This window comes from Ambystoma mexicanum (genome assembly GCF_040938575.1).
Source record: "Ambystoma mexicanum isolate Mex_15411 chromosome 12 unlocalized genomic scaffold, UKY_AmexF1_1 Mex_chr12_unloc.1, whole genome shotgun sequence".
NCBI classification, from domain to species: Eukaryota; Metazoa; Chordata; class Amphibia; order Caudata; family Ambystomatidae; genus Ambystoma; species Ambystoma mexicanum.
In genome coordinates this window covers 3,224,076-3,246,453 of record NW_027182322.1, presented here as the reverse complement: position 1 = coordinate 3,246,453, position 22,378 = coordinate 3,224,076, and the positions used below count along the sequence as shown (strand labels likewise).

Below are 22,378 nucleotides of genomic sequence, written 5' to 3'. Positions count from 1 at the left end.
TCCCTGTCTCACCCTCATGCAGGGATGCATGACCAATGCTACTTCCCTTCTCGCCCGCATACATGGATGCACGTTCATGTCTCCTCGTTCTCTCGGCTTCATACGGGGATCATATCTCCTCCCTGTCCCACCCTCAGGAAGGGATGCATGACCAATGCTCCTTCCCTTCTCGCCCGCATACATGGATGCCCGTTCACCCCTCCTCGTTCTCTCGGCTTCATACGGGGATCATATCTCCTCCCTGTCTCACCCTCATGCAGGGATGCATGACCAATGCTCCTTCCTGTCTCGCCCGCATACATGGATGCACGTTCACGCCTCCTCCTTCTCTCGGCTTCATACGGGGATCATATATCCTCCCTGTCTCACCCTAATGCAGGGATGCATGACCAATGCTCCTTCCCTTCTCGCCTGCATACATGGATGCACGTTCACGCCTCCTCCTTCTCTTGGCTTCATACGGGGATCATATCTCCTCCCTGTCTCACCCTCATGCAGGGATGCATGACCAATGCTCCTTCCTGTCTCGCACGCATACATGGATGCACGTTCACGCCTCCTCCTTCTCTCGGCTTCATACGGGGATCATATCTCCTCCCTGTCTCACCCTCATGCAGGGATGCATGACCAATGCTCCTTCCCTTCTCGCCTGCATACATGGATGCACGTTCACGCCTCCTCCTTCTCTCGGCTTCATACAGGGATCATATCTCCTCAATGTCTCACCCTCACTTCCAATATGTGTAACTTCTTGTTCTCTTTGACGTCTGGGGCATGGGTGGATACTGCACAGCTCTAGATGTCGCCCACCTGCAAGGTGCTATGGAAAGCACTTTTCCACATTGGACGTGCTATTTTAACCCCCTCTGCCAAATACAATAAAAATAAAGAAATATATGTGCTTCCATAATGTCTACCTTCTAATGTTTCATATGTGTAAGCACATTGTCCTCCTCCTGACCACATTCTAAAACTATGTGCAAATTGTTCCTTCCATAAACTGTCACTTCCTTGGCCCTTTATTTATAATGACTGTTATACTCTCTCTCTTTCCGCCACAGTATAAAAAAGCCTAGCACACCTCATGATTGGACTAAGAAATTCCTGTCATTTAGTTGGAAATGATTTTCCCATTATCCCCAAAAACTCCTGACTGTGTCTAAGAACGCTTTTTTTCACAGGACAGTACAGATCAGATTGACTTGAAAGGTCCTTTCACGCGACTACAGAATGCCTCTCATTCCACTAAAAGATACGCCAGTGCCTACAATAGCCTAGGACTAGACTATGAGTCCCAATGTAGAAAGACCACAAGTCCACAGATATGCCTGTTTATTTAAACATCTGTATTATCATCAGCGTGTGACTGTAAAGGCGGGACCTCGCGCTCTCTGTAACGCGCTCCATTGGCAACATCAGTTAAATGTCGTTGGTTCAATCCCTCGCGGATGTTGTTTTTATTCCAATTTGTAACTGGGAAATACTGTCGCTGCAATACATATGTCTTAATCAAGCTAGTGGTTATTGACGTAAATGGCAGTGTTATAATGTTTCATGTACTGCAAAAGTCACCACATAATGCGCTCTTAATTAGATTTGGTTGAAATACATTACAGTCACCCGATGAAAAAGTGTGCAAAGAGCATTAAAGAAACAAAAGGTTCATAACAGTAACAGGACATATCGAATTGTTTCAGTCCTCCACAGAGATTGCCAATGTATTAATGGAAATTCTAAAATATCTGCCCAACTGCCGTGACATTGCCTCACCGCAATGCTGTGCGAACCGAGGTTGCTGCGGCCACAAATCAGAGTACTAACCACTATACGATCACGGCGAGCTACTTGGGCTGCTACAATGTGACGTTCCAACTCTATCATAAGCTGTACTCCATCTGTGATGTCATGACTCATGTTTGAATTAAAGGTTGGTTGTGATGTTATCCATGAGAATAAGTGGACACCTGGTCCCCAGTCACTTATTTAAGATCTCAATAATCAAGTCAGAATCCAAATGAAAGTCATCAAAGTGGAGCCAATTAGAAATAATATAGTTACACAAACCTGGCAATGGTGTGGCAGCCAGGGCCGATAATGGCCCGCCAGCCTGAGAGCAGGAAAGTGTGAGAGGAGTGATGGTCTTGTGAGAGTTTACAGCTGTTATTGACCCTGTCCCCTTCCATTGCAGAGTTTTCTCCCTATAAGAAGTGCAGAGGCTCCCTCCGGGGTGCTAATAGTACATTTATTTTTTTGCGCAGGAGAAGTGCTCTTCACCAATTGCACGTGCCAAATCACCCGAAGGCCACCACCATAAAATTCAGGCATTCATGTTCATGCGTCCTCCATGTTATGTCCTTATAAAGGGATGCATGTTCATGATGACTCCATGTCACACCTGCATACAAGGATGCATGTTCATGCCGCCTCGTTCTCTTGGCTTCATACAGGGATTTTATCTCCTCCCTGTCTCACCCTCATGCAGGGATGCATGACCAATGCTCCTTCCCTTCTCGCCCGCATACATGGATGCACGTTCACGCCTCCTCCTTCTCTCGGCTTCATACGGGGATCATATCTCCTCCCTGTCTCACCCTCATGCAGGAATGCATGACCAATGCTCCTTCCCTTGTCGCCTGCATACATGGATGCACGTTCACGCCTCCTCCTTCTCTTGGCTTCATACGGGGATCATATCTCCTCCCTGTCTCACCCTCATGCAGGGATGCATGACCAATGCTCCTTCCTGTCTCGCCCGCATACATGGATGCACGTTCACGCCTCCTCCTTCTCTCGGCTTCATACGGGGATCATATCTCCTCCCTGTCTCACCCTCATGCAGGGATGCATGACCAATGCTCCTTCCCTTCTCGCCTGCATACATGGATGCACGTTCACGCCTCCTCCTTCTCTCGGCTTCATACGGGATCATATCTCCTCAATGTCTCACCCTCACTTCCAAAATGTGTCACTTTTTGTTCTCTTTGACGTCTGGGGCATGGGTGGCTACTGCACAGCTCTAGATGTCGCCCACCTGCAAGGTGCTATGGAAAGCACTTTTCCACATTGGACGTGCTATATTAACCCCCTCTGCCAAATACAATAAAAATAAAGAAATATATGTGCTTCCATAATGTCTACCTTCTAATGTTTCATATGTGTAAGCACATTGTCCTCCCCCTGACCACATTCTAAAACTATGTGCAAATTGTTCCTTCCATAAACTGTCACTTCCTTGGCCCTTTATTTATAATGACTGTTATACTCTCTCTCTTTGCGCCACAGTATAAAAAAGCCTAGCACACCTCATGATTGGACTAAGAAATTCCTGTCATTTAGTTGGAAATGATTTTCCCATTATCCCCAAAAACTCCTCACTGTGTCTAAGAACGCTTTTTTTCACAGGACAATACAGATCAGATTGACCTGAAAGGTCCTTTCACGCGACTACAGAATGCCTCTCATTCCACCAAAAGATACGCCAGTGCCTACAATAGCCTAGGACTAGACTATGAGTCCCAATGTAGAAAGACCACAAGTCCACAGATATGCCTGTTTATTTAAACATCTGTATTATCATCAGCGTGTGACTGTAAAGGCGGGACCTTGCGCTCTCTGTAACGCGCTCCATTGGCAACATCAGTTAAATGTCGTTGGTTCAATCCCTCGCGGATGTTGTTTTTATTCCCATTTGTAACTGGGAAATACTGTCGCTGCAATACATATGTCTTAATCAAGCTAGTGGTTATTGACGTAAATGGCAGTGTTATAATGTTTCATGTACTGCAAATGTCACCACATAATGCGCTCTTAATTAGATTTGGTTGAAATACATTACAGTAACCCGATTAAAAAGTGTGCAAAAAGCATTAAAGAAACAAAAGGTTCATAACAGTAACAGGACATATCGAATTGTTTCAGTCCTCCACAGAGATTGCCAATGTATTAATGGAAATTCTAAAATATCTGCCCAACTGCCGTGACATTGCCTCACCGCAATGCCGTGCGAACCGAGGTTGCTGCGGCCACAACGCAGAGTACTAACCACTATACGATCACGGCGAGCTACTTGGGCTGCTACAATGTGACGTTCCACCTCTATCATAAGCTCTACTCCATCTGTGATGTCATGACTCATGTTTGAATTAAAGGTTGGTTGTGATGTTATCCATGAGAATAAGTGGACACCTGATCCCCAGTCACTTATTTAAGATCTCAATAATCAAGTCAGAATCCAAATGAAAGTCATCAAAGTGGAGCCAATTAGAAATAATATAGTTACACAAACCTGGCAATGGTGCGGCAGCCAGGGCCGATAATGGCCCGCCAGCCTGAGAGCAGGAAAGTGTGAGAGCAGTGATGGTCTTGTGAGAGTTTACAGCTGTTATTGACCCTGTCCCCTTCCATTGCAGAGTTTTCTCCCTATAAGAAGTGCAGAGGCTCCCTCCGGGGTGCTAATAGTACATTTATTTTTTTGCGCAGGAGAAGTGCTCTTCACCAATTGCACGTGCCAAATCACCCGAAGGCCACCACCACAAAATTCAGGCATTCATGTTCATGCGTCCTCCATGTTATGTCCTTATAAAGGGATGCATGTTCATGATGACTCCATGTCACACCTGCATACAAGGATGCATGTTCATGCCGCCTCGTTCTCTTGGCTTCATACAGGGATTTTATCTCCTCCCTGTCTCACCCTCATGCAGGGATGCATGACCAATGCTCCTTCCCTTCTCGCCCGCATACATGGATGCACGTTCATGTCTCCTCGTTCTCTCGGCTTCATACGGGGATCATATCTCCTCCCTGTCCCACCCTCAGGAAGGGATGCATGACCAATGCTCCTTCCCTTCTCGCCCGCATACATGGATGCACGTTCACGCCTCCTCGTTCTCTCGGCTTCATACGGGGATCATATCTCCTCCCTGTCTCACCCTCATGCAGGGATGCATGACCAATGCTCCTTCCTGTCTCGCCCGCATACATGGATGCACGTTCACGCCTCCTCCTTCTCTCGGCTTCATACGGGGATCATATCTCCTCCCTGTCTCACCCTCATGCAGGGATGCATGACCAATGCTCCTTCCCTTCTAGCCTGCATACATGGATGCACGTTCACGCCTCCTCCTTCTCTTGGCTTCATACGGGGATCATATCTCCTCCCTGTCTCACCCTCATGCAGGGATGCATGACCAATGCTCCTTCCTGTCTCGCACGCATACATGGATGCACGTTCACGCCTCCTCCTTCTCTCGGCTTCATACGGGGATCATATCTCCTCCCTGTCTCACCCTCATGCAGGGATGCATGACCAATGCTCCTTCCCTTCTCGCCTGCATACATGGATGCACGTTCACGCCTCCTCCTTCTCTCGGCTTCATACGGGGATCATATCTCCTCAATGTCTCACCCTATCTTCCAATATGTGTAACTTCTTGTTCTCTTTGACGTCTGGGGCATGGGTGGCTACTGCACAGCTCTAGATGTCGCCCACCTGCAAGGTGCTATGGAAAGCACTTTTCCACATTGGACGTGCTATATTAACCCCCTCTGCCAAATACAATAAAAATAAAGAAATATATGTGCTTCCATAATGTCTACCTTCTAATGTTTCATATGTGTAAGCACATTGTCCTCCTCCTGACCACATTCTAAAACTATGTGCAAATTGTTCCTTCCATAAACTGTCACTTCCTTGGCCCTTTATTTATAATGACTGTTATACTCTCTCTCTTTCCGCCACAGTATAAAAAAGCCTAGCACACCTAATGATTGGACTAAGAAATTCCTGTCATTTAGTTGGAAATGATTTTCCCATTATCCCCAAAAACTCCTGACTGTGTCTAAGAACGCTTTTTTTCACAGGACAATACAGATCAGATTGACTTGAAAGGTCCTTTCACGCGACTACAGAATGCCTCTCATTCCACTAAAAGATACGCCAGTGCCTACAATAGCCTAGGACTAGACTATGAGTCCCAATGTAGAAAGACCACAAGTCCACAGATATGCCTGTTTATTTAAACATCTGTATTATCATCAGCGTGTGACTGTAAAGGCGGGACCTCGCACTCTCTGTAACGCGCTCCATTGGCAACATCAGTTAAATGTCGTTCGTTCAATCCCTCGCGGATGTTGTTTTTATTCCCATTTGTAACTGGGATATACTGTCGCTGCAATACATATGTCTTAATCAAGCTAGTGGTTATTGACGTAAATGGCAGTGTTATAATGTTTCATGTACTGCAAATGTCACCAGATAATGAGCTCTTAATTAGATTTGGTTGAAATACATTACAGTCACCCGAAGAAAAAGTGTGCAAAGAGCATTAAAGAAACAAAAGGTTCATAACAGTAACAGGACATATCGAATTGTTTCAGTCCTCCACAGAGATTGCCAATGTATTAATGGAAATTCTAAAATATCTGCCCAACTGCCGTGACATTGCCTCACCGCAACGCCGTGACTCGGATTCGAACCGAGGTTGCTGTGGCCACAACGCAGAGTACTAACCACTATACGATCACGGCGAGCTACTTGGGCTGCTACAATGTGACGTTCCACCTCTATCATAAGCTGTACTCCATCTGTGATGTCATGACTCATGTTTGAATTAAAGGTTGGTTGTGATGTTATCCATGAGAATAAGTGGACACCTGATCCCCAGTCACTTATTTAAGATCTCAATAATCAAGTCAGAATCCAAATGAAAGTCATCAAAGTGGAGCCAATTAGAAATAATATAGTTACACAAACCTGGCAATGGTGCGGCAGCCAGGGCCGATAATGGCCCGCCAGCCTGAGAGCAGGAAAGTGTGAGAGCAGTGATGGTCTTGTGAGAGTTTACAGCTGTTATTGACCCTGTCCCCTTCCATTGCAGAGTTTTCTCCCTATAAGAAGTGCAGAGGCTCCCTCCGGGGTGCTAATAGTACATTTATTTTTTTGCGCAGGAGAAGTGCTCTTCACCAATTGCACGTGCCAAATCACCCGAAGGCCACCACCATAAAATTCAGGCATTCATGTTCATGCGTCCTCCATGTTATGTCCTTATAAAGGGATGCATGTTCATGATGACTCCATGTCACACCTGCATACAAGGATGCATGTTCATGCCGCCTCGTTCTCTTGGCTTCATACAGGGATTTTATCTCCTCCCTGTCTCACCCTCATGCAGGGATGCATGACCAATGCTCCTTCCCTTCTCGCCCGCATACATGGATGCACGTTCATGTCTCCTCGTTCTCTCGGCTTCATACGGGGATTTTATCTCCACCCTGTCTCACCCTCAGGAAGGGATGCATGACCAATGCTCCTTCCCGTCTCGCCCGCATACATGGATGCACGTTCACGCCTCCTCCTTCTCTCGGCTTCATACGGGGATCATATCTCCTCCCTGTCTCACCCTCATGCAGGGATGCATGACCAATGCTCCTTCCCTTCTCGCCTGCATACATGGATGCACGTTCACGCCTCCTCCTTCTCTCGGCTTCATACGGGGATCATATCTCCTCCCTGTCTCACCCTCATGCAGGGATGCATGACCAACGCTCCTTCCTGTCTCGCCCGCATACATGGATGCACGTTCACGACTCCTCCTTCTCTCGGCTTCATACGGGGATCATATCTCCTCCCTGTCTCACCCTCATTCAGGGATGCATGACCAATGCTCCTTCCCTTCTCGCCTGCATACATGGATGCACGTTCACGCCTCCTCCTTCTCTCGGCTTCATACGGGGATCATATCTCCTCAATGTCTCACCCTCACTTCCAACATGTGTAACTTCTTGTTCTCTTTGACGTCTGGGGCATGGGTGGCTACTGCACAGCTCTAGATGTCGCCCACCTGCAAGGTGCTATGGAAAGCACTTTTCCACATTGGACGTGCTATATTAACCCCCTCTCCCCAAAGACAATAAAAATAAAGAAATATATGTGCTTCCATAATGTCTACCTTCTAATGTTTCATATGTGTAAGCACATTGTCCTCCTCCTGACCACATTCTAAAACTATGTGCAAATTGTTCCTTCCATAAACTGTCACTTCCTTGGCCCTTTATTTATAATGACTGTTATACTCTCTCTCTTTCCGCCACAGTATAAAAAAGCCTAGCACACCTCATGATTGGACTAAGAAATTCCTGTCATTTAGTTGGAAATGATTTTCCCATTATCCCCAAAAACTCCTGACTGTGTCTAAGAACGCTTTTTTTCACAGGACAATACAGATCAGATTGACTTGAAAGGTCCTTTCACGCGACTACAGAATGCCTCTCATTCCACTAAAAGATACGCCAGTGCCTACAATAGCCTAGGACTAGACTATGAGTCCCAATGTAGAAAGACCACAAGTCCACAGATATGCCTGTTTATTTAAACATCTGTATTATCATCAGCGTGTGACTCTAAAGGCGGGACCTCGCGCTCTCTGTAACGCGCTCCATTGGCAACATCAGTTAAATGTCGTTGGTTCAATCCCTCGCGGATGTTGTTTTTATTCCCATTTGTAACTGGGAAATACTGTCGCTGCAATACATATGTCTTAATCAAGCTAGTGGTTATTGACGTAAATGGCAGTGTTATAATGTTTCATGTACTGCAAATGTCACCACATAATGCGCTCTTAATTAGATTTGGTTGAAATACATTACAGTCACCCGATGAAAAAGTGTGCAAAGAGCATTAAAGAAACAAAAGGTTCATAACAGTAACAGGACATATCGAATTGTTTCAGTCCTCCACAGAGATTGCCAATGTATTAATGGAAATTCTAAAATATCTGCCCAACTGCCGTGACGTGACTCGGATTCGAACAGAGGTTGCTGCGGCCACAACGCAGAGTACTAACCACTATACGATCACAGCGAGCTACTTGGGCTGCTACAATTTCACGTTACACCTCTATCATAAGCTGTACTCCATCTGTGATGTCATGACTCATGTTTGAATTAAAGGTTGGTTGTGATGTTATCCATGAGAATAAGTGGACACCTGATCCCCAGTCACTTATTTAAGATCTCAATAATCAAGTCAGAATCCAAATGAAAGTCATCAAAGTGGAGCCAATTAGAAATAATATAGTTACACAAACCTGGCAATGGTGCGGCAGCCAGGGCCGATAATGGCCCGCCAGCCTGAGAGCAGGAAAGTGTGAGAGCAGTGATGGTCTTGTGAGAGTTTACAGCTGTTATTGACCCTGTCCCCTTCCATTGCAGAGTTTTCTCCCTATAAGAAGTGCAGAGGCTCCCTCCGGGGTGCTAATAGTACATTTATTTTTTTGCGCAGGAGAAGTGCTCTTCACCAATTGCACGTGCCAAATCACCCGAAGGCCACCACCATAAAATTCAGGCATTCATGTTCATGCGTCCTCCATGTTATGTCCTTATAAAGGGATGCATGTTCATGATGACTCCATGTCACACCTGCATACAAGGATGCATGTCCATGCCGCCTCGTTCTCTTGGCTTCATACAGGGATTTTATCTCCTCCCTGTCTCACCCTCATGCAGGGATGCATGACCAATGCTCCTTCCCTTCTCGCCCGCATACATGGATGCACGTTCATGTCTCCTCGTTCTCTCGGCTTCATACGGGGATTTTATCTCCACCCTGTCTCACCCTCAGGAAGGGATGCATGACCAATGCTCCTTCCCGTCTCGCCCGCATACATGGATGCACGTTCACGCCTCCTCCTTCTCTCGGCTTCATACGGGGATCATATCTCCTCCCTGTCTCACCCTCATGCAGGGATGCATGACCAATGCTCCTTCCCTTCTCGCCTGCATACATGGATGCACGTTCACGCCTCCTCCTTCTCTCGGCTTCATACGGGGATCATATCTCCTCCCTGTCTCACCCTCATGCAGGGATGCATGACCAACGCTCCTTCCTGTCTCGCCCGCATACATGGATGCACGTTCACGACTCCTCCTTCTCTCGGCTTCATACGGGGATCATATCTCCTCCCTGTCTCACCCTCATTCAGGGATGCATGACCAATGCTCCTTCCCTTCTCGCCTGCATACATGGATGCACGTTCACGCCTCCTCCTTCTCTCGGCTTCATACGGGGATCATATCTCCTCAATGTCTCACCCTCACTTCCAACATGTGTAACTTCTTGTTCTCTTTGACGTCTGGGGCATGGGTGGCTACTGCACAGCTCTAGATGTCGCCCACCTGCAAGGTGCTATGGAAAGCACTTTTCCACATTGGACGTGCTATATTAACCCCCTCTCCCCAAAGACAATAAAAATAAAAGAAATATATGTGCTTCCATAATGTCTACCTTCTAATGTTTCATATGTGTAAGCACATTGTCCTCCTCCTGACCACATTCTAAAACTATGTGCAAATTGTTCCTTCCATAAACTGTCACTTCCTTGGCCCTTTATTTATAATGACTGTTATACTCTCTCTCTTTCCGCCACAGTATAAAAAAGCCTAGCACACCTCATGATTGGACTAAGAAATTCCTGTCATTTAGTTGGAAATGATTTTCCCATTATCCCCAAAAACTCCTGACTGTGTCTAAGAACGCTTTTTTTCACAGGACAATACAGATCAGATTGACTTGAAAGGTCCTTTCACGCGACTACAGAATGCCTCTCATTCCACTAAAAGATACGCCAGTGCCTACAATAGCCTAGGACTAGACTATGAGTCCCAATGTAGAAAGACCACAAGTCCACAGATATGCCTGTTTATTTAAACATCTGTATTATCATCAGCGTGTGACTCTAAAGGCGGGACCTCGCGCTCTCTGTAACGCGCTCCATTGGCAACATCAGTTAAATGTCGTTGGTTCAATCCCTCGCGGATGTTGTTTTTATTCCCATTTGTAACTGGGAAATACTGTCGCTGCAATACATATGTCTTAATCAAGCTAGTGGTTATTGACGTAAATGGCAGTGTTATAATGTTTCATGTACTGCAAATGTCACCACATAATGCGCTCTTAATTAGATTTGGTTGAAATACATTACAGTCACCCGATGAAAAAGTGTGCAAAGAGCATTAAAGAAACAAAAGGTTCATAACAGTAACAGGACATATCGAATTGTTTCAGTCCTCCACAGAGATTGCCAATGTATTAATGGAAATTCTAAAATATCTGCCCAACTGCCGTGACATTGCCTCACCGCAATGCCGTGACTCGGATTCGAACCAAGGTTGCTGTGGCCACAACGCAGAGTACTAACCACTATACGATCACAGCGAGCTACTTGGGCTGCTACAATGTGACGTTCCACCTCTATCATAAGCTGTACTCCATCTGTGATGTCATGACTCATGTTTGAATTAAAGGTTGGTTGTGATGTTATCCATGAGAATAAGTGGACACCTGATCCCCAGTCACTTATTTAAGATCTCAATAATCAAGTCAGAATCCAAATGAAAGTCATCAAAGTGGAGCCAATTAGAAATAATATAGTTACACAAACCTGGCAATGGTGCGGCAGCCAGGGCCGATAATGGCCCGCCAGCCTGAGAGGAGGAAAGTGTGAGAGCAGTGATGGTCTTGTGAGAGTTTACAGCTGTTATTGACCCTGTCCCCTTCCATTGCAGAGTTTTCTCCCTATAAGAAGTGCAGAGGCTCCCTCCGGGGTGCTAATAGTAAATTTATTTTTTTGCGCAGGAGAAGTGCTCTTCACCAATTGCACGTGCCAAATCACCCGAAGGCCACCACCATAAAATTCAGGCATTCATGTTCATGCGTCCTCCATGTTATGTCCTTATAAAGGGATGCATGTTCATGATGACTCCATGTCACACCTGCATACAAGGATGCATGTTCATGCCGCCTCGTTCTCTTGGCTTCATACAGGGATTTTATCTCCTCCCTGTCTCACCCTCATGCAGGGATGCATGACCAATGCTCCTTCCCTTCTCGCCCGCATACATGGATGCACGTTCATGTCTCCTCGTTCTCTCGGCTTCATACGGGGATTTTATCTCCACCCTGTCTCACCCTCAGGAAGGGATGCATGACCAATGCTCCTTCCCGTCTCGCCCGCATACATGGATGCACGTTCACGCCTCCTCCTTCTCTCGGCTTCATACGGGGATCATATCTCCTCCCTGTCTCACCCTCATGCAGGGATGCATGACCAATGCTCCTTCCTGTCTCGCCCGCATACATGGATGCACGTTCACGCCTCCTCCTTCTCTCGGCTTCATACGGGGATCATATCTCCTCCCTGTCTCACCCTCATGCAGGGATGCATGACCAATGCTCCTTCCCTTCTCGCCTGCATACATGGATGCACGTTCACGCCTCCTCCTTCTCTCGGCTTCATACGGGGATCATATCTCCTCAATGTCTCACCCTCACTTCCAACATGTGTAACTTCTTGTTCTCTTTGACGTCTGGGGCATGGGTGGCTACTGCACAGCTCTAGATGTCGCCCACCTGCAAGGTGCTATGGAAAGAACTTTTCCACATTGAACGTGCTATATTAACCACCTCTCCCCAAATACAATAAAAATAAAGAAATATATGTGCTTCCATAATGTCTACCTTCTAATGTTTCATATGTGTAAGCACATTGTCCTCCTCCTGACCACATTCTAAAACTATGTGCAAATTGTTCCTTCCATAAACTGTCACTTCCTTGGCCCTTTATTTATAATGACTGTTATACTGTCTCTCTTTCCGCCACAGTATAAAAAAGCCTAGCACACCTCATGATTGGACTAAGAAATTCCTGTCATTTAGTTGGAAATGATTTTCCCATTATCCCCAAAAACTCCTCACTGTGTCTAAGAACGTTTTTTTTCACAGGACAATACAGATCAGATTGACTTGAAAGGTCCTTTCACGCGACTACAGAATGCCTCTCATTCCACTAAAAGATACGCCTTTGCCTACAATAGCCTAGGACTAGACTAAGAGTCCCAATGTAGAAAGACCACAAGTCCACAGATATGCCTGTTTATTTAAACATCTGTATTATCATCAGCGTGTGACTGTAAAGGCGGGACCTCGCGCTCTCTGTAACGCGCTCCATTGGCAACATCAGTTAAATGTTGTTGGTTCAATCCCTCGCGGATGTTGTTTTTATTCCCATTTGTAACTGGGAAATACTGTCGCTGCAATACATATGTCTTAATCAAGCTAGTGGTTATTGACGTAAATGGCAGTGTTATAATGTTTCATGTACTGCAAATGTCACCACATAATGCGCTCTTAATTAGATTTGGTTGAAATACATTACAGTCACCCGATGAAAAAGTGTGAAAAGAGCATTAAAGAAACAAAAGGTTCATAACAGTAACAGGACAAATCGAATTGTTTCAGTCCTCCACAGAGATTGCCAATGTATTAATGGAAATTCTAAAATATCTGCCCAACTGCCGTGACATTGCCTCACGGCATTGCCGTGACTCGGATTCGAACCGAGGTTGCTGCGGCCACAACGCAGAGTACTAACCACTATACGATCACGGCGAGCTACTTGGGCTGCTACAAAATTTGATGTTCCACCTCTATCATAAGCTGTACTCCATCTGTGATGTCATGACTCATGTTTGAATTAAAGGTTGGTTGTGATGTTATCCATGAGAATAAGTGGACACCTGATCCCCAGTCACTTATTTAAGATCTCAATAATCAAGTCAGAATCCAAATGAAAGTCATCAAAGTGGAGCCAATTAGAAATAATATAGTTACACAAACCTGGCAATGGGTTGGCAGCCAGGGCCGATAATGGCCCGCCAGCCTGAGAGCAGGAAAGTGTGAGAGCAGTGATGGTCTTGTGAGAGTTTACAGCTGTTATTGACCGTGTCCCCTTCCATTGCAGAGTTTTCTCCCTATAAGAAGTGCAGAGGCTCCCTCCGGGGTGCTAATAGTAAATTTATTTTTTTGCACAGGAGAAGTGCTCTTCGCCAATTGCACGTGCCAAATCACCCGAGGCCACCACCATAAAATTCAGGCATTCATGTTCATGCGTCCTCCATGTTATGTCCTTATAAAGGGATGCATGTTCATGATGACTCCATGTCACACCTGCATACAAGGATGCATGTTCATGCCGCCTCGTTCTCTTGGTTTCATACAGGGATTTTATCTCCTCCCTGTCTCACCCTCATGCAGGGATGCATGACCAATGCTCCTTCCCTTCTCGCCCGCATACATGGATGCACGTTCATGTCTCCTCGTTCTCTCGGCTTCATACAGGGATTTTATCTCCTCCCTGTCTCACCCTCTGGAAGGAATGCATGACCAATGCTCCTTCCCGTCTCGCCCGCATACATGGATGCACATTCACGCCTCCTCCTTCTCTCGGCTTCATACGGGGATCATATCTCCTCCCTGTCTCACCCTCATGCAGGGATGCATGACCAATGCTCCTTCCTGTCTCGCCCGCATACATGGATGCACGTTCACGCCTCCTCCTTCTCTCGGCTTCATACGGGGATCATATCTCCTCCCTGTCTCACCCTCATGCAGGGATGCATGACCAATGCTCCTTCCCTTCTCGCCTGCATACATGGATGCACGTTCACGCCTCCTCCTTCTCTCGGCTTCATACGGGGATCATATCTCCTCCTTGTCTCACCCTCATGCAGGGATGCATGACCAACGCTCCTTCCTGTCTCGCCCGCATACATGGATGCACATTCACACCTCCTCCTTCTCTCGGCTTCATACGGAGATCATATCTCCTCCCTGTCTCACCCTCATGCAGGGATGCATGACCAATGCTCCTTCCCTTCTCGCCTGCATACATGGATGCACGTTCACGCCTCCTCCTTCTCTCGGCTTCATACGGGGATCATATCTCCTCAATGTCTCACCCTCACTTCCAACATGTGTAACTTCTTGTTCTCTTTGACGTCTGGGGCATGTGTGGCTACTGCACAGCTCTAGATGTCGCCCACCTGCAAGGTGCTATGGAAAGCACTTTTCCACATTGGACGTGCTATATTAACCCCCTCTCCCCAAATACAATAAAAATAAAGAAATATATGTGCTTCCATAATGTCTACCTTCTAATGTTTCATATGTGTAAGCACATTGTCCTCCTCCTGACCACATTCTAAAACTATGTGCAAATTGTTCCTTCCATAAACTGTCACTTCCTTGGCCCTTTATTTATAATGACTGTTATACTCTCTCTCTTTCCGCCACAGTATAAAAAAGCCTAGCACACCTCATGATTGGACTAAGAAATTCCTGCCATTTAGTTGGAAATGATTTTCCCATTATCCCCAAAAACTCCTCACTGTGTCTAAGAACGCTTTTTTTCACAGGACAATACAGATCAGATTGACTTGAAAGGTCCTTTCACGCGACTACAGAATGCCTCTCATTCCACTAAAAGATACGCCAGTGAATACAATAGCCTAGGACTAGACTATGAGTCCCAATGTAGAAAGACTATAAGTCCACAGATATGCCTGTTTATTTAAACATCTGTATTATCATCAGCGTGTGACTGTAAAGGCGGGACCTCGCGCTCTCTGTAACGCGCTCCATTGGCAACATCAGTTAAATGTCGTTGGTTCAATCCCTCGCGGATGTTGTTTTTATTCCCATTTGTAACTGGGAAATACTGTTGCTGCAATACATATGTCTTAATCAAGCTAGTGGTTATTGACGTAAATGGCAGTGTTATAATGTTTCATGTACTGCAAATGTCACCACATAATGCACTCTTAATTAGATTTGGTTGAAATACATTACAGTCACCCGATGAAAAAGTGTGCAAAGAGCATTAAAGAAACAAAAGGTTCATAACAGTAACACGACATATCGAATTGTTTCAGTCCTCCACAGAGATTGCCAATGTATTAATGGAAATTCTAAAATATCTGCCCAACTGCCGTGACATTGCCTCACCGCAATGCCGTGACTCGGATTCGAACCGAGGTTGCTGCGGCCACAACGCAGAGTACTAACCACTATACGATCACGGCGAGCTACTTGGGCTGCTACAATGTGACGTTCCACCTCTATCATAAGCTGTACTCCATCTGTGATGTCATGACTCATGTTTGAATTAAAGGTTGGTTGTGATGTTATCCATGAGAATAAGTGGACACCTGATCCCCAGTCACTTATTTAAGATCTCAATAATCAAGTCAGAATCCAAATGAAAGTCATCAAAGTGGAGCCAATTAGAAATAATATAGTTACACAAACCTGGCAATGGTGCGGCAGCCAGGGCCGATAATGGCCCGCCAGCCTGAGAGCAGGAAAGTGTGAGAGCAGTGATGGTCTTTTGAGAGTTTACAGCTGTTATTGACCCTGTCCCCTTCCATTGCAGAGTTTTCTCCCTATAAGAAGAGCAGAGGCTCCCTCCGAGGTGCTAATAGTAAATTTATTTTTTTGCGCAGGAGAAGTGCTCTTCACCAATTGCACGTGCCAAATCACCCGAAGGCCACCACCATAAAATTCAGGCATTCATGTTCATGCGTCCTCCATGTTATGTCCTTATAAAGGGATGCATGTTCATGATGACTCCATGTCACACCTGCATACAAGGATGCATGTTCATGCCGCCTCGTTCTCTTGGCTTCATACAGGGATTTTATCTCCTCCCTGTCTCACCCTCATGCAGGGATGCATGACCAATGCTCCTTCCCTTCTCGCCCGCATACATGGATGCACGTTCATGTCTCCTCGTTCTCTCGGCTTCATACGGGGATTTTATCTCCACCCTGTCTCACCCTCAGGAAGGGATGCATGACCAATGCTCCTTCCCGTCTCGCACGCATACATGGATGCACGTTCACGCCTCCTCCTTCTCTCGGCTTCATACGGGGATCATATCTCCTCCCTGTCTCACCCTCATGCAGGGATGCATGACCAATGCTCCTTCCTGTCTCGCCCGCATACATGGATGCACGTTCACGCCTCCTCCTTCTCTCGGCTTCATACGGGGATCATATCTCCTCCCTGTCTCACCCTCATGCAGGGATGCATGACCAATGCTCCTTCCCTTCTCGCCTGCATACATGGATGCACGTTCACGCCTCCTCCTTCTCTCGGCTTCATACGGGGATCATATCTCCTCCCTGTCTCACCCTCATGCAGGGATGCATGACCAACGCTCCTTCCTGTCTCGCCCGCATACATGGATGCACGTTCACACCTCCTCCTTCTCTCGGCTTCATACGGGGATCATATCTCCTCCCTGTCTCACCCTCATGCAGGGATGCATGACCAATGCTCCTTCCCTTCTCGCCTGCATACATGGATGCACGTTCACGCCTCCTCCTTCTCTCGGCTTCATACGGGGATCATATCTCCTCAATGTCTCACCCTCACTTCCAACATGTGTAACTTCTTGTTCTCTTTGACGTCTGGGGCATGGGTGGCTACTGCACAGCTCTAGATGTCGCCCACCTGCAAGGTGCTATGGAAAGAACTTTTCCACATTGAACGTGCTATATTAACCACCTCTCCCCAAATACAATACAAATAAAGAAATATATGTGCTTCCATAATGTCTACCTTCTAATGTTTCATATGTGTAAGCACATTGTCCTCCTCCTGACCACATTCTAAAACTATGTGCAAATTGTTCCTTCCATAAACTGTCACTTCCTTGGCCCTTTATTTATAATGACTGTTATACTCTCTCTCTTTCCGCCACAGTATAAAAAAGCCTAGCACACCTCATGATTGGACTAAGAAATTCCTGTCATTTAGTTGGAAATGATTTTCCCATTATCCCCAAAAACTCCTCACTGTGTCTAAGAACGCTTTTTTTCACAGGACAATACAGATCAGATTGACTTGAAAGGTCCTTTCACGCGACTACAGAATGCCTCTCATTCCACTAAAAGATACGCCTTTGCCTACAATAGCCTAGGACTAGACTAAGAGTCCCAATGTAGAAAGACCACAAGTCCACAGATATGCCTGTTTATTTAAACATCTGTATTATCATCAGCGTGTGACTGTAAAGGCGGGACCTCGCGCTCTCTGTAACGCGCTCCATTGGCAACATCAGTTAAATGTTGTTGGTTCAATCCCTCGCGGATGTTGTTTTTATTCCCATTTGTAACTGGGAAATACTGTCGCTGCAATACATATGTCTTAATCAAGCTAGTGGTTATTGACGTAAATGGCAGTGTTATAATGTTTCATGTACTGCAAATGTCACCACATAATGCGCTCTTAATTAGATTTGGTTGAAATACATTACAGTCACCCGATGAAAAAGTGTGAAAAGAGCATTAAAGAAACAAAAGGTTCATAACAGTAACAGGACAAATCGAATTGTTTCAGTCCTCCACAGAGATTGCCAATGTATTAATGGAAATTCTAAAATATCTGCCCAACTGCCGTGACATTGCCTCACGGCAATGCGTGACTCGGATTCGAACCGAGGTTGCTGCGGCCACAACGCAGAGTACTAACCACTATACGATCACGGTGAGCTACTTGGGCTGCTACAAAATTTGATGTTCCACCTCTATCATAAGCTGTACTCCATCTGTGATGTCATGACTCATGTTTGAATTAAAGGTTGGTTGTGATGTTATCCATGAGAATAAGTGGACACCTGATCCCCAGTCACTTATTTAAGATCTCAATAATCAAGTCAGAATCCAAATGAAAGTCATCAAAGTGGAGCCAATTAGAAATAATATAGTTACACAAACCTGGCAATGGGTTGGCAGCCAGGGCCGATAATGGCCCGCCAGCCTGAGAGCAGGAAAGTGTGAGAGCAGTGATGGTCTTGTGAGAGTTTACAGCTGTTATTGACCCTGTCCCCTTCCATTGCAGAGTTTTCTCCCTATAAGAAGTGCAGAGGCTCCCTCCGGGGTGCTAATAGTAAATTTATTTTTTTGCACAGGAGAAGTGCTCTTCGCCAATTGCACGTGCCAAATCACCCGAAGGCCACCACCATAAAATTCAGGCATTCATGTTCATGCGTCCTCCATGTTATGTCCTTATAAAGGGATGCATGTTCATGATGACTCCATGTCACACCTGCATACAAGGATGCATGTTCATGCCGCCTCGTTCTCTTGGTTTCATACAGGGATTTTATCTCCTCCCTGTCTCACCCTCATGCAGGGATGCATGACCAATGCTCCTTCCCTTCTCGCCCGCATACATGGATGCACGTTCATGTCTCCTCGTTCTCTCGGCTTCATACAGGGATTTTATCTCCTCCCTGTCTCACCCTCTGGAAGGAATGCATGACCAATGCTCCTTCCCGTCTCGCCCGCATACATGGATGCACATTCACGCCTCCTCCTTCTCTCGGCTTCATACGGGGATCATATCTCCTCCCTGTCTCACCCTCATGCAGGGATGCATGACCAATGCTCCTTCCTGTCTCGCCCGCATACATGGATGCACGTTCACGCCTCCTCCTTCTCTCGGCTTCATACGGGGATCATATCTCCTCCCTGTCTCACCCTCATGCAGGGATGCATGACCAATGCTCCTTCCCTTCTCGCCTGCATACATGGATGCACGTTCACGCCTCCTCCTTCTCTCGGCTTCATACGGGGATCATATCTCCTCCCTGTCTCACCCTCATGCAGGGATGCATGACCAACGCTCCTTCCTGTCTCGCCCGCATACATGGATGCACATTCACACCTCCTCCTTCTCTCGGCTTCATACGGGGATCATATCTCCTCCCTGTCTCACCCTCATGCAGGGATGCATGACCAATGCTCCTTCCCTTCTCGCCTGCATACATGGATGCACGTTCACGCCTCCTCCTTCTCTCGGCTTCATACGGGGATCATATCTCCTCAATGTCTCACCCTCACTTCCAACATGTGTAACTTCTTGTTCTCTTTGACGTCTGGGGCATGTGTGGCTACTGCACAGCTCTAGATGTCGCCCACCTGCAAGGTGCTATGGAAAGCACTTTTCCACATTGGACGTGCTATATTAACCCCCTCTCCCCAAATACAATAAAAATAAAGAAATATATGTGCTTCCATAATGTCTACCTTCTAATGTTTCATATGTGTAAGCACATTGTCCTCCTCCTGACCACATTCTAAAACTATGTGCAAATTGTTCCTTCCATAAACTGTCACTTCCTTGGCCCTTTATTTATAATGACTGTTATACTCTCTCTCTTTCCGCCACAGTATAAAAAAGCCTAGCACACCTCATGATTGGACTAAGAAATTCCTGCCATTTAGTTGGAAATGATTTTCCCATTATCCCCAAAAACTCCTCACTGTGTCTAAGAACGCTTTTTTTCACAGGACAATACAGATCAGATTGACTTGAAAGGTCCTTTCACGCGACTACAGAATGCCTCTCATTCCACTAAAAGATACGCCAGTGAATACAATAGCCTAGGACTAGACTATGAGTCCCAATGTAGAAAGACTATAAGTCCACAGATATGCCTGTTTATTTAAACATCTGTATTATCATCAGCGTGTGACTGTAAAGGCGGGACCTCGCGCTCTCTGTAACGCGCTCCATTGGCAACATCAGTTAAATGTCGTTGGTTCAATCCCTCGCGGATGTTGTTTTTATTCCCATTTGTAACTGGGAAATACTGTTGCTGCAATACATATGTCTTAATCAAGCTAGTGGTTATTGACGTAAATGGCAGTGTTATAATGTTTCATGTACTGCAAATGTCACCACATAATGCGCTCTTAATTAGATTTGGTTGAAATACATTACAGTCACCCGATGAAAAAGTGTGCAAAGAGCATTAAAGAAACAAAAGGTTCATAACAGTAACACGACATATCGAATTGTTTCAGTCCTCCACAGAGATTGCCAATGTATTAATGGAAATTCTAAAATATCTGCCCAACTGCCGTGACATTGCCTCACCGCAATGCCGTGACTCGGATTCGAACCGAGGTTGCTGCGGCCACAACGCAGAGTACTAACCACTATACGATCACGGCGAGCTACTTGGGCTGCTACAATGTGACGTTCCACCTCTATCATAAGCTGTACTCCATCTGTGATGTCATGACTCATGTTTGAATTAAAGGTTGGTTGTGATGTTATCCATGAGAATAAGTGGACACCTGATCCCCAGTCACTTATTTAAGATCTCAATAATCAAGTCAGAATCCAAATGAAAGTCATCAAAGTGGAGCCAATTAGAAATAATATAGTTACACAAACCTGGCAATGGTGCGGCAGCCAGGGCCGATAATGGCCCGCCAGCCTGAGAGCAGGAAAGTGTGAGAGCAGTGATGGTCTTTTGAGAGTTTACAGCTGTTATTGACCCTGTCCCCTTCCATTGCAGAGTTTTCTCCCTATAAGAAGAGCAGAGGCTCCCTCCGAGGTGCTAATAGTAAATTTATTTTTTTGCGCAGGAGAAGTGCTCTTCACCAATTGCACGTGCCAAATCACCCGAAGGCCACCACCATAAAATTCAGGCATTCATGTTCATGCGTCCTCCATGTTATGTCCTTATAAAGGGATGCATGTTCATGATGACTCCATGTCACACCTGCATACAAGGATGCATGTTCATGCCGCCTCGTTCTCTTGGCTTCATACAGGGATTTTATCTCCTCCCTGTCTCACCCTCATGCAGGGATGCATGACCAATGCTCCTTCCCTTCTCGCCCGCATACATGGATGCACGTTCATGTCTCCTCGTTCTCTCGGCTTCATACGGGGATTTTATCTCCACCCTGTCTCACCCTCAGGAAGGGATGCATGACCAATGCTCCTTCCCGTCTCGCACGCATACATGGATGCACGTTCACGCCTCCTCCTTCTCTCGGCTTCATACGGGGATCATATCTCCTCCCTGTCTCACCCTCATGCAGGGATGCATGACCAATGCTCCTTCCTGTCTCGCCCGCATACATGGATGCACGTTCACGCCTCCTCCTTCTCTCGGCTTCATACGGGGATCATATCTCCTCCCTGTCTCACCCTCATGCAGGGATGCATGACCAATGCTCCTTCCCTTCTCGCCTGCATACATGGATGCACGTTCACGCCTCCTCCTTCTCTCGGCTTCATACGGGGATCATATCTCCTCCCTGTCTCACCCTCATGCAGGGATGCGTGACCAACGCTCCTTCCTGTCTCGCCCGCATACATGGATGCACGTTCACACCTCCTCCTTCTCTCGGCTTCATACGGGGATCATATCTCCTCCCTGTCTCACCCTCATGCAGGGATGCATGACCAATGCTCCTTCCCTTCTCGCCTGCATACATGGATGCACGTTCACGCCTCCTCCTTCTCTCGGCTTCATACGGGGATCATATCTCCTCAATGTCTCACCCTCACTTCCAACATGTGTAACTTCTTGTTCTCTTTGACGTCTGGGGCATGGGTGGCTACTGCACAGCTCTAGATGTCGCCCACCTGCAAGGTGCTATGGAAAGAACTTTTCCACATTGAACGTGCTATATTAACCACCTCTCCCCAAATACAATACAAATAAAGAAATATATG

General features: G+C 46.2%; 3 non-coding genes across 3 annotated transcripts; all 3 read right to left on the bottom strand.

Annotated features, from left to right (window-relative positions):
• Positions 1-13,372: 13,372 nt before the first annotated feature.
• Positions 13,373-13,444, bottom strand: TRNAH-GUG (transfer RNA histidin (anticodon GUG)). Its single transcript has one exon. It is a non-coding gene; the product is annotated as a tRNA-His (tRNA).
• A 2,399-nt stretch (positions 13,445-15,843) lies between these two features.
• On the bottom strand, positions 15,844-15,915 carry TRNAH-GUG (transfer RNA histidin (anticodon GUG)). Its single transcript has one exon. It is a non-coding gene; the product is annotated as a tRNA-His (tRNA).
• A 4,869-nt stretch (positions 15,916-20,784) lies between these two features.
• TRNAH-GUG (transfer RNA histidin (anticodon GUG)) lies at positions 20,785-20,856 on the bottom strand. The gene has a single exon. It is a non-coding gene; the product is annotated as a tRNA-His (tRNA).
• Positions 20,857-22,378: the final 1,522 nt, after the last annotated feature.